This window comes from Portunus trituberculatus, chromosome 29, assembly GCF_017591435.1.
Source record: "Portunus trituberculatus isolate SZX2019 chromosome 29, ASM1759143v1, whole genome shotgun sequence".
NCBI classification, from domain to species: Eukaryota; Metazoa; Arthropoda; class Malacostraca; order Decapoda; family Portunidae; genus Portunus; species Portunus trituberculatus.
The window spans coordinates 10,560,404-10,572,903 of record NC_059283.1 but is presented as its reverse complement, the minus strand read 5'-3'; the positions used below and the strand labels follow the sequence as shown (position 1 = coordinate 10,572,903).

General features: G+C 44.0%; 1 pseudogene; it reads left to right on the top strand.

Annotated features, from left to right (window-relative positions):
- Positions 1-2,293: 2,293 nt before the first annotated feature.
- The window catches only part of LOC123510437, a 25,246-nt pseudogene continuing 15,039 nt past the window's right edge, over positions 2,294-12,500 (top strand).

Below are 12,500 nucleotides of genomic sequence, written 5' to 3'. Positions count from 1 at the left end.
TGATAATAATGATAATAATAATGATAATGCCCCAAATAACCATTACTCTGAGTCATTCATGTCTTTCCCTGGCACACTCTGGAACTCCCTGGCTGCTTGTGCATTTCCACCTTCCTGTGACCTGAACACATTTAAGAGGGAGGTTTCAAGACAAGAGAAAAGGATGAATGATTTTTTTCTTCTCTTTTTAGGTGTTGTTTGTTGAGTTCAGTGTTGTGTTCAGAGTGGGTCAGAGTTGTGTTCAAGGTGGGTCAGTGTTGTGTTCTGGGTGGGTCAGTGTTTTGTTCAGAGTGGGTTAGTGTTGTGTTCTGGGTGGGTCAGTGTTGTGTGTTGTGTTCTGGGTGGGTCAGTCTTGTGTGTTGTGTTCTGGGTGGGTCAGTCTTGTGTGTTGTGTTCTGGGTGGGTCAGTCTTGTGTATTTTGTTCCAGGTGGGTCAGTGTTGTGTTCAGGATGGGATAGTTTTGTGTTCTTGGTGGGTCAGTGTTGTGTGTTGTGTTCAGGGTGGGTTAGTGTAATGTATTGTGGTCTTATTGGGTTAATGTTGTGTTCTAGATGGATTCTGCGTTGTTTTCTGGATGAGTTAGTGTTGTGTTCTGGGTGTTATAGTGTTATATATTGTGGTCTAGATGGGGCAGTTTTGTGTGTTTTATTATTGGTGAGTTAGTGTTGTGTTTTGTGTGTTGTTTTCTGTATGGATGAGTTGTTAATGTTGTTGATGTTGCCATTATTACTGATGTGGGTGTAAGGGTGTTGGCACACAGTCCACAGGTTGCATGTGTGAACAGCCCTACACCCGCGTCAGTAACAATGACAACAACAATGCAGGGTCGGGTGGGCCAGTGTTGGGTGGGATAAGGGTGGCTCAGTGAGTCAGTGACCGCTCACTGACCCACCCTATTCCACACAACACTGTGCCTCCTTACTGCTTACCCTGCTTGTACCGCCGCTGCCGCCGAAACTGGCTCTGACACTGGCGTTGGATCGCAGCCTGCACAGATGCTTTGATCCTGTCTGCCGCCAGTGCCGCCTCTTGGCGCGGCCCACTGATGGTGACACTGGCAGTGCGAGTGTCACTCGGCGGTGGCACAGTCACCCTGACGGCTGGGTGTGCCTGTGCCAGCCGCCTCAGGGCCTCGCCTCCGCCGCCAACCACGTGGCGCCGCATGGTGGGCGGTACCTCCACCTTCACCACCACCCGCTGCCTCTCCTGGCACCGTGGCTCTGCCCTGTGAAGATTCTCCTCCTCCAAGGCCTGCAGGCGGCGGGTGATGTGCAGTGCCGCAGCGTCAGCCCGTCCCTTTGGCCCCACAATGATTATTTGCCCTGACGTGATGTCCTGCGGGCGGGGCACTGACACACGCACGGCGGGGTACTGCTGCTGCAGCTGCCGGATTGCGTCCCTGTGCGTGCCGATGACGTGACGCCTTTTTTTAAGCGGCACCGGCACCGCCACCCTCACCGTGCTCTCACGCCAAGAGTCACGCACTCTATCACGCCCCTCCTCAAACGCTGGCCCGAGTCTTTGCAGTTGCGCGGGGTGCGGTGTGGCTTGGGAGGCTGAGGGGCGGGGGTAGCTGCAGTAGTGGTGCATCTGGGTGTCTGTGCCTTGGTGATCGAGGCATACGACACTCTGCCGCTGCCTTCCCAGAGGAGCCCCGCTGCGACTGGCTTTCAGATTGCCCGCACCTCACCGGCAGTTTATTAACAGGCTCCTCACGCTGGCTCTGGTTGGCCCAGCGCGACTCCTTGCGATTTCGTGGGAGTCGCTGTGGCTTCGGAGGAAGAGTGGGGATGGCAGTAGTGGCGCTGCTGTGCGCCTGTATCTCCGTGCCCCCCGCACATGACGCACCGCCGGTGTCTTTTCCTGAGGAGCCCTGAGGCGATTCGCTCTCAGAGGAGTGCCCGCACCTCACCGGCAGGGACTGCTCCTCCTCTTCAGCTCGTTGCCTGGCGCCGCCCCAACAGCAGCACAACAGCCTCTTCAGCCTCTTGAGGCCCCTGAAGAGGCGGGAGGTCTTCTTGATTTTTCTGTGATTTTTTTTTCCCTTTGTCCCTTTATGTTTTGATTTATGAAAATGTAATTATTTGATGCGAAATGAGGCAAAACAACACTTTTTTTTTTTTTATACCGTGTAGGCTTTTCACGGGAGTTTATGGGCTAAAGGGGATACTTTTGGGGGGTACCTCCTATCTCAAAGCCCACCCGCTAGGAAAAAGTTGCCCCGAGTGAGAAAGCCTAACCTGCACTCAGACCGTGGACAGGATTCGAACCCGTGCGCTTGGAGACCCCTCGGATCCCAAAGCATGCATGGTTCCACTGTACCACGGCGTAATTCAGGGTGCAGGCACCGGCTCTTTCTCCCTTGAGCCTCCACTAATGCCAACAATGAACCAGCGGCTTCTCTCTATCCCTCTTTTCATTCCTACACTCCTTGCCTGTTTCTGCAGGTTTACAGTCAGTTGGTCCTTAACCGTTTGGTACTCAGGTCATCTGGTCCACAAGTCAATTGGGACTCTAAACAGTTGCTCACCAAGTCAGTTGGAATGCAAGACAGTTGATCACCAAGTCAACTGGTCCCCAAACCAAGTGAGACTCTAGACAATTGGTCCCCATACTTACTGAGTACCTTTGTCCATTCTTGTTCATTAAGTCAGTGTATTTACATACCCAAAGACATGTGTGTGTGTGTGTGTGTGTGTGTATGTGTGTGTGTGTGTGTGTGTGTGTATGTGTATGTGTGTGTGTGTGTGTGTGTGTGTGTGTGTGTTTGTGTGTGTGTGTGAGAGAGAGAGAGAGAGAGAGAGAGAGAGAGAGAGAGATTAAATTGATAATAATATGATAATGATGATGATAATGATGACAAAAAATTTCATCTTATTAACTCCCCTCCTCTGACTGACTGTCCTGAGCCTCCTTCTCACCGCCGAAACGTTGCATCTCTTTCTATCTTTTATGGAACGGGTGTATACTGGTGAGGAATGGAGGGAGGGAGGAAAGGAGAGGCCTGGAGTGGCAGCTGGTACGTTAAGTTCAAGGTTACTCAGGTTATGCTGCTCTTGTAATCACCACGGGAGAAAAGAACGGCACTCAGATACCCTCCTCCTCTTCCTCCTTCTCCCTCGACAACAGAGAGAGAGAGAGAGTATTTTTTACACATACAGACACACACACATACACACAGGCCTGGATACCACTATTCTTCCTTATCCCACCAGACAATCCAACCAAAAACGTCCCACCTCCTCGTCTTCCTCTCACTCCTCCTCCTCATCATCCTCCGTACATAACTTCACCGCGAACACACTCGATCGGCCGATAACCCAGACAATCGGCTCATTATATCAGTTTGCTCTCCCTCTGATGCGATGCTGAGAGAGAGAGAGAGAGAGAGAGAGAGAGAGAGAGAGAGAGAGAGTACCAGTTTCTTGTACTGGAGTAGAGTGTGCTGCTGCTGATTTGTAGAGACTCAAACAAAAGGTGCCAAGTTGCCGTATATAAAAAATTATACATAGTGGGATACAGAGAGAGCCCAGCCGCTAGTGTCTATCCACCAGGTAAGACAAAACCCGCAACTGAATGGCTGACTGGAGTGATTGCCTTGGTGCGAGCGGAACCATCAGCGTCTAGGTGGCGCAAACTGAATTGAACTGAACTTAGAGACTTATGGTAAAGAGTGAAGAGTTAGGACAGAAGAGAAACGATAAGAAAATCAAGAAAAGTAATAGAATAAAGAACGTGGGTAATCTCGTGGCGGAAACAAGATAGGCTACATGTAGAGAAAGTCACGTATGCTTCTTACAAACCCTAAAGATAAATTGACTGCCATAACGTACTCTGTCTTCAAGCCATTATTTTCCTAATCCTCTGAGTGTCTCTAATGCAACCGCTCTCCATTATACGGCACAAGATCTGACTTCTGACGTTAAATTTCCTACAGGGACATCAATTTGAAGGAATGTATTCGAGAATAAACGACATGCATTTAGCCTCTCTCTCTCTCTCTCTCTCTCTCTCTCTCTCTCTCTCTCTCTCTCTCTCTCTCTCTCTCTCTCTCTCTCTCTCTCTCTCTCTCATTGGTCGAGCTTTTAAACTGCGCACGAGACTTTCAAAAAAATCCACCGTCGACCCTGAGGCAAAGTTATTATTGAAGGTTCCAATATTCTGACAGGTTCTTCCATCACTCGCCCGTCAGTCTCCAGGCGACAGGTTCCCCGCTGCCGCCAGACCCTCCCGATATTACTGTATAGGATGGTTCCCCCCAGCCAGATCACGTCCATTACTCTGTTTACGATACCACGCTGAGCACCCATCTTATTATGATGAGAGAGAGAGAGAGAGAGAGAGAGAGAGAGAGAGAGAGAGAGAGAGTTTCCTGTACATGCAGCGAAAGTTAAATAAATAAAGTTGACACCGAGGATGATCACTTCTCAGAATTTGAACGGAGCATGTTTGTAAATATTGAAGCAAAAACAAGCTTTAGGTAAAAAGAAAAAATATATATAGTCATTCATAAGATGAAAAACACCAAGACAAAGATTCACTAACAAGAAAACAAACATAATTAAGTTAGTAAAAGTTACGGCATATTATTTGTTACTTTACTTAGTTTTTTTTTATCTCATTTCTGGAATTCTGATATGAGGTGTCTTTCAGAGGTCGAAGAAATAAATAACACGCAAAGTTTCTGAAATATAATCTTGTCTTAACTAATAACACCAGTTGTCATTATGATCAGTATTATCATCCTTCTGGTGAAATGAATGAACACTAATGCCCTGGCCAAGACAATAGTGCCAGAATAATAATTGATGTACATATTTAGATCAGCGATTCCCAAACACATGGTGAATGTTTGCTCTTTGCATTGCCATTGTTTGCCCGTCCGCCATTGCACAAACCAATTTACCTTTCTTTACTAGTAAATTACTAGTATAACTTGACTAGACAGCCTACTCACATGGGCGTTTTCATTAGTGTCACCGACAAGTCAAAACACTTTGTCAACAAGGCATAAGGAAACCAATTCGCCCAGGATACCGTTTGCCTTTCCACGCCTGAAAGGCAACCATCCTATCAACAAACAGTAAAACAACACTACATTTAAGGTCCCGTAGGAGTGTGTTTGGAGAATAAAAGATAGAACGTAATGATCTTTGAGACCATGAAATTTGGTGCTGTATGAAGACTTTTGTCATTTCACAATAAAATAAACTTGAAAGTGACTTGAACGCACTCATGAATACCACACACACCACTCCAGAGAGAGAGAGAGAGAGAGAGAGAGAGAAATTCTCTAGGATAATTTTGTAGGTGGTAAACATAATTGAACAAACAGTAGCTGCGTATGTAGCCTAGCCTTGCCACCTGCATCCGGGTTGCGCCTTGGAAACAGCAGGCAGTATCAGTCATGCTATTCTTTCCCCTTGGGCACGCACAACCTGTTCTGTGTATCAAGAGCGAAACCTTAACGTCCTCCCTCGCTGGTTGCTTATCGGTCTCAAAGGCAACATAGGTCAGAGAGAGAGAGAGAGAGAGCGTAGTATTGCATCTGAACCATCTTAGTTTGTTTAGTATTTACCTCCCGCCTTGCTTCTCTGACTTTTAAAAGCTCCTAATGGTCTTACAACAGTTGGAGGAAAGGTAGTGCACGTGGCTGGCTGGATCTTGTTGATATTTCTCTGTTTATACATTTCACCGTGTGTGTTTGGGTGTAGAAATGTCGCGTAACGATCTATGCGTGTTTTCTTTCATGTGTGATGTTTTTAGCATTCAAGTTGTTAGCACGTTCTATTTTGTGTTCGTTTGCTTCCGTTGGAGGAGTTGAATCAAATTAGCACGAGTGTCTTAATATTTCCATTCGAGTGTTACGTTTAGTTTTGATTATTCAACTTCATTAATTTATTTTAGCACGGAAGAAAATAGTCACGAAATTATCGCACTAGGCGTTACTTCAATAAAACCAAACGGTAATTAGACCCGTATTCTGAAAAGCTTTGCCCTCTCATCATCACTGTTTTCTAAAGGTTCTAGTTGAAGATCATCATGTTTTAAAGTGTATTTCTATGGTTCTGGTGATAGACTGGCAAGATTGGCAAGTAAAGTAAAAAGAAGAAATTGTCTTGAAAACTCGGATAAGTCGTCTATGTGGCTTTGGAAAATTGTTGTGTTGAGAGAGTAAGGCGTTCTGAATACGGACGTTAGGCTTGTTAGAGTGAGAGGCGATGTATGGCTGTAGCTTTAGTAAATACTCTGTCATCAATGGAAAAACAACCGCGAGAACCGAATTGAGGAGCAGAGGTGTTGGAATAGGCTAATCAGGCGGGTGTGCGTCTCTGGTGGTGTTTGGTCCAGTGTGGTGGTATTGGGTGAGTTGAACATTAAGGCAATTCTTTCTAGTATTTTCTTTTCTGCGTGTCTGTTGTTTTAGCTTTTATATTTTCATTATTCAGGACTAAGAAAGTATAAACTGTAGGAGTTGTTATTAGTTCACTGTTGATTGAAGTAGATTAAAGGACAACAGTGCAATAACAGGTCAAATTCCCAAACGCCTCTGTTTTCCCATTAATTCTCGTTTTTTTTTTTCCACACGATATCCGCTGACACAATGCCTGTAAGTCCTTACATGTCGTTCAAGCGAAGTCACATCATCACATGTATCACATTGTACACAGTCATACACAGAAGCTGAGTAGCCTGCGCCAATCCCTCCCAATTTGTCTCGCATGTTCCCTCATTCTCAACTCCTCTCATCTGTTAATCTCCTTGCAAGTAATAGATTTCTCGCAGATCACAAGACTTAAGACTGTCTACCATATTCTCATCCCTTCACCTTGCGCCTCTATTGTTTTCTAAAGGATCCAATTGCAATTACACTGTTTTTAACCCCTTCAGTACCATGACACGTTTTTCTATTCATTCCGTTTACTATTTGGTGGTTTTACACAGCTTCAGAACTTATGTAGGGATTAAAATAGTGAAGACTAGCCATTAATCTTCTGACCTCCATAGACTCATCCTAATGTCAGTAAAATCGTCTAATACCCAAAATTCAAGGTAGAAATGCGTCCCAGTACTGTAGGAGTTAAGGGTGTTTTACGGCTTTAGTGACATTACATTTCTATATCATTAAGAGGAGAAAATACTTACGCAAACCTGACTTATCGTTTGCGTGGCATTTCAAAGTAATCCTGGCGAGAGAGCAGTGTGTGTATGGGAATATGAGGCAGAACTCTGAGTCGAAGCTGGAGGTGCATGTGTTCTAAGTCACCCCTGGCCTCGACAACATCTCGTCTCAGTGCTACGTAGTGTTCCTGCTTATTATTCTGCTACGACGGAGTGTGTCTAATATTCTTGTCATTTTTTTATGAGTTGCGAAACACAGACAGTGACTTGCACCTCGCCTAATACGGGGGACAATATATCATTATTTTCCCCATCATTGCCGCCTCCTTCACAACAATAACCAACTCTTCATCACACCCAAGGCTACACAAGAACAGAAAAAGAAAACGGGAAAAAGAAAAAGCCTTAAACCTTAGAATATTACATAAATCTAAGAAACTATTCGTTGAAATTTTAAGAGAGAAGAAAATGCGTCGCCATTGCAATGTACAGCTTTACAAAACTATTGAAAAATGGAAAAAGGAATTGTCGTTCAAATCATCGATCTGAAAATGTGAAAATAAGGCGAGGGTGTTTCGATGTGTTATTTTTATTTTTATTTTTTTTCACCTCCAGCCATTTACACAAAACAGGTTCCCGGCTTGTCTAGATCCAGTTTTTGCGAGGCAGGGGGAGGGGGAAGGGAGAGTTGCATCAGGTGTAATAGGGAGGAGGAGGAGGGGAGAGGAGGAATGTATACAGAAAAGGCGCCCTTATGCACGTTTGGTCATTAGAACTTAAGATTAATATTTATTTTTGTCAAGGATGTTATTAGTGGTTATTATAGAGTATATAACTTGTTTCTCTCTCTCTCTCTCTCTCTCTCTCTCTCTCTCTCTCTCTCTCTCTCTCTCTCTCTCTCTCTCTCTCTCTCTCTCTCGGTTTCAGTTGCTGGCCAGGAATCCCAAACAGTTTTATACTTCATTACTTAAGACTATCCTTCGAACTTGTCTCATGGTCTCTGATTCTTGGAACACACACACACACACACACACACACACACACACACACACACACACACACACACACACACACACGTGGCGCAAAACCTGACCAGCCACTTTTGACGTCAGTATTGTAATTATTCTATGGGGTTCCCGAGGCAGAGGAAGAAGAGAACTGGAAGTAGAGAAGCGAGTATATGTCACCACGGTGGTCTATTTATTTGTGGGTATTTAGTTTTGATATTAATTCTCTGTTCTTTTGTTGTTGTTGTTGTTGGTGGTGGTGGTGGTTTGACTGCAATATAGTACGAAAAAAGAAAAGAAAAGTCACTGCAGTTTTATACTAGTGGAAAACTCTCTCTCTCTCTCTCTCTCTCTCTCTCTCTCTCTCTCTCTCTCTCTCTCTCTCTCTCTCTCTCTCTCTCTCTCACACACACACACACACACACACACACAACGGTAGCTCAGTGGTTAGAGCGCTGGCTTCACAAGCCAGAGGACCGGGGTTCGATTCCCCGTCCGGGTGGAGATATTTGGGTGTGTCTTCTTTCACGTGTAGCCCCTGTTCACCTGGCAGTGAGTAGGTACGGGATGTAAATCGAGGAGTTGTGACCTTGTTGTCCCGGTGTGTGGTGTGTGCCTGGTCTCAGGCCTATCCGAAGATCGGAAATAATGAGCTCTGAGCTGGTTCCGTAGGGTAAAGTGTGGCTGTCTCGTCAGAGACTGCAGCAGATCAAACAGTGAAACACACACACACACACACACATACTAATGATCAAAATAATAACTGACGGTGTACATGTCATTAATAGTTATAACTCCTTGCAGCTTGACCTTGAGATCGCAGTGTAAACCTCGTACCTGATAATGTAAGCTTCGTACCTGCTGTTAATTTTTCTCCTAACGTAATTGTAAGAGGAAAACACTGAGGAAAATAATGGAGGTGGAAGTGAAGGGAGGACAAGGATAGCGAGGGTACAAGATAGAACACAGCAGAAAGGAACGTGACGCATTTAATAACAGGAAAACAGGGAGCAAAATGATTGTGTTGATAATGAAAAAAAAAAAAGGGACGAAGAAAACGAGGACACAGGGAAGCATAGATGATGAAACGCAGCGAAAAAGTCAGTTTTACTTTAGTACTGAGACGCATTTTTACCTTGTTTTGTGTAAGATTAGACGATTTTATTGGCATTAAGGGATTACGGAGGTCACAAGATTAATGGCCACAGTCTTCACTATTTTAATCCCCCACATATGTTTCTGAAGCTGTATAAAATCACCAAATAGTAACCGCAATGAATATGGAAACGCTTCATGGTACTTAAGGGGTTAATTTGCTCACCCATCTTTTACTATAAGCTGGGAAGAAAGGGAGAAAGAAGACAAGGAAAGTGAGGACATAGACAAAGAGAGAAAGGGAAAAAATGTAACGCCAAAGAGGACGAAGAAAACGCACACATTGAAGCATATTATAGACGATAGAAGGCAAAAAAGAAAAAAAAAAAGAATAAGATTAATAGCTACTTCTTCCTTTCTTTTTTTTTTTTTTTTTTGACTGGGAAAAAGGAAAAAAATTAAGAATGATAACGAGAACGAAGAAAACGAGACACTGCGCATAGGAAAACCTTCACGGCCTCACATACATACCAGAGAGAGAGAAATGGTAATTCAATGCAAATAACAGTGAAGAAAACGGAGAAAATGAGAAAATGGAGCACAAGAGGAGGAGCAGACATGTGTACAAGTAGCATGATAATACATTTCAAGGGACAATATTTTAAGCACCAAATAACAGTGAAGAAAACGGAGAAAAAGAGAAAATGGAGCACAAGAGGATAAGCAGACATGTTTACAAGTAGCACGAAATTACTTTTCTAGGGACAATATTTTAAGCACCTGCGCCGCATCTTCGCTATTTTCAAAAGGCTTATTTAGTTGAAGTGACGCTTGTATTTCATGAACTTCTTCAGTACGGGGACGCATTTTTACCTTGAGTTTTGGGTTTGATTATACGATTTTATTGACATTAGGAAGGATCTATGGAGGTCAGAAATTTAATGGCCATCGCCTTCACTATTTTAATCCCCCACATAAGTTTCAGAAGCTGTATAAAATCAAATAATAACCAGAATGAATACGAAAATGTGTCCTGGTACTGAAAGAGTTAAGGATATATTTAGTCTTAGTGATAAATTGATACGTTTTCTAAATCATTAACATGGAAAAAAGCCCACTAATATCTTTTTGGTCTTTGAAAATAGTCGTGGTGAGAAAGTAAAACATTTCCCAATAAACGTTTACAGTGTTGATACAAAGAAGGTAGTAATCGTGCAGGGCTCTCAAGGTTAAAGGCACGTTCAGTCGTAGGAACTCGTGACCAACTGAATGCATAAACCAACTCGTAAACCTTTCTTATCTTTTTTATTCTATTTTGCCTTTTCATGCCCTGTATTTTCTTGGCGCTTGTTTCTAGGTGGGCACACACACACACACACACACACACACACACACACACACACACACACACACACACACACACACACACACACACACACACACACACACACACACACACACACACACACACACACACACACACACACACACACACACAGAGAGAGAGAGAGAGAGAGAGAGAGAGAGAGAGAGAGAGAGAGAGAGAGAGAGATGGTTGGTTGGTTGGTTGGTAATGACTTTTTATGTTTTATTAGTATGAGTCATGTTAGTATTATAATGAAAGTGTGTGTGTGTGTGTGTGTGTGTGTGTGTGTGTGTGTGTGTGTGTGTGTGTGTGTGTGTGCACGCTCCCAAGCTCCCATTGCTTTGTCCTCATGTCTCTCTCTTTCTCTTTATATCTCTCTATCTATCTCTCTTTGGCACATTTTTTTCTGCAGTCTTTACGTCCGGGACCTTCTCTGCCGACGCTGAAGGTGAAGTAGTGAAGTGGGGAATGTAGTAGTAGTGCGACGATGTGACGCGCCGCCGCTACAGGGCTGCGCAGGTCCCCAATGACATCATGCTTCTGAGAAAAATAGCAGCCCTTGTCGTTGCTGTTGTTGTTAAGGGTAGTGTTGGTGGTGGTAGTGATGGTGGTACTGGAACGCATTTCTACCTTGAATTTTGGGTATGATAAGACGATTTTATTGACATTTGGAAGGCTTTATGGAGGTCAGAATATTAATGGCCACAATTCCTACATGAGTTTCTGAAGCTGTATAAAATCACCAAACAGTAAGCAGAATGAATAGGGAAACGCGTCATGGTACTCAAGGGGTTAATAAGGTGATGTGTAAAAGCGCATCCACACTGGGACCGAGAGTTTTATCCTCACCACTCAGCTGTCCATAGAATTGTACCAGCAAAGCTTTAACACATGAGGTGGCCGCACTGGTAGCGTCAGGATGGCTTCCCGCAGGTTAAAAGGCAAGAAAGGGAGAATAGTTAACAGTTTACTTTTGTTGTGCGAGTCAGTCTGGCGGGAATGAGCAACGTTGCAGAGATGTTTCTATATTTTCTGTTGTGTCTCACCTCAGAAGTCCGATATGACATTTTGGTTGATACTGTTATGGTTGGCAGTAATTGTAGAACTCAGATATACTCGTAAACGTTTGATAGGAAAAAAAAAATAAAGAAATGATGACAAATTGAGTCAAGACACCGCTCTGAAATGTTTTATAACACATTTTACTTATGCCTGCCATATTCAGCGGTTATAATATGAATGCTATAATCAATTCTTCTATTCTGTAAATAAAAGTCTCCTAAACGTGATGGTGTAAGCAGATTTCTCAAATTCTGTCACATAAACAAACCACGAAACTACGATTTTCACCTCGCTTCTCGTGCGCACCGACGATGGCTTGCGTTCAGCCTTTCACTGCAGCATGGTGTGGGGTGGTGGTGTGGGATGACGCGTTGAGGGCTATGCTGCCCCATGACTCCTTTATAACAACGCCGTTTCTGTTGATCTAATATCATTATTATATAATACATCAGTGTTTTCTCATATCATGATATGAAAACTTCCTTTCTCATCCTATACTGACTTGGCATCCTCTTCTGATTCCATGAATGGAAAATACACAGGGTTTTGGTGCCGAACTTGTCAAAGTTGACCTTGAACTCACTGTCCAGTAAATCAGCTGATGTGAGAGTGGGGAGGTCAGAGAAGGTGATCAACGCCTCGGTACGCACTGCTCACTGCTCACATCCATGATTCAAGCCACAAAGGAAAGGACTGCTGCTGATGCCTAGACATGGGTACAGAACAGCTGATCAGTGAAGTGTGTCCCTCACACCCTGTATTTGTGATGCACCAAACAACATACTGAGTGGCTGGGCATTTGTAGCACAACGGTGGAGAAGAATACCTAAGAAGGCCTCGTCAGTAG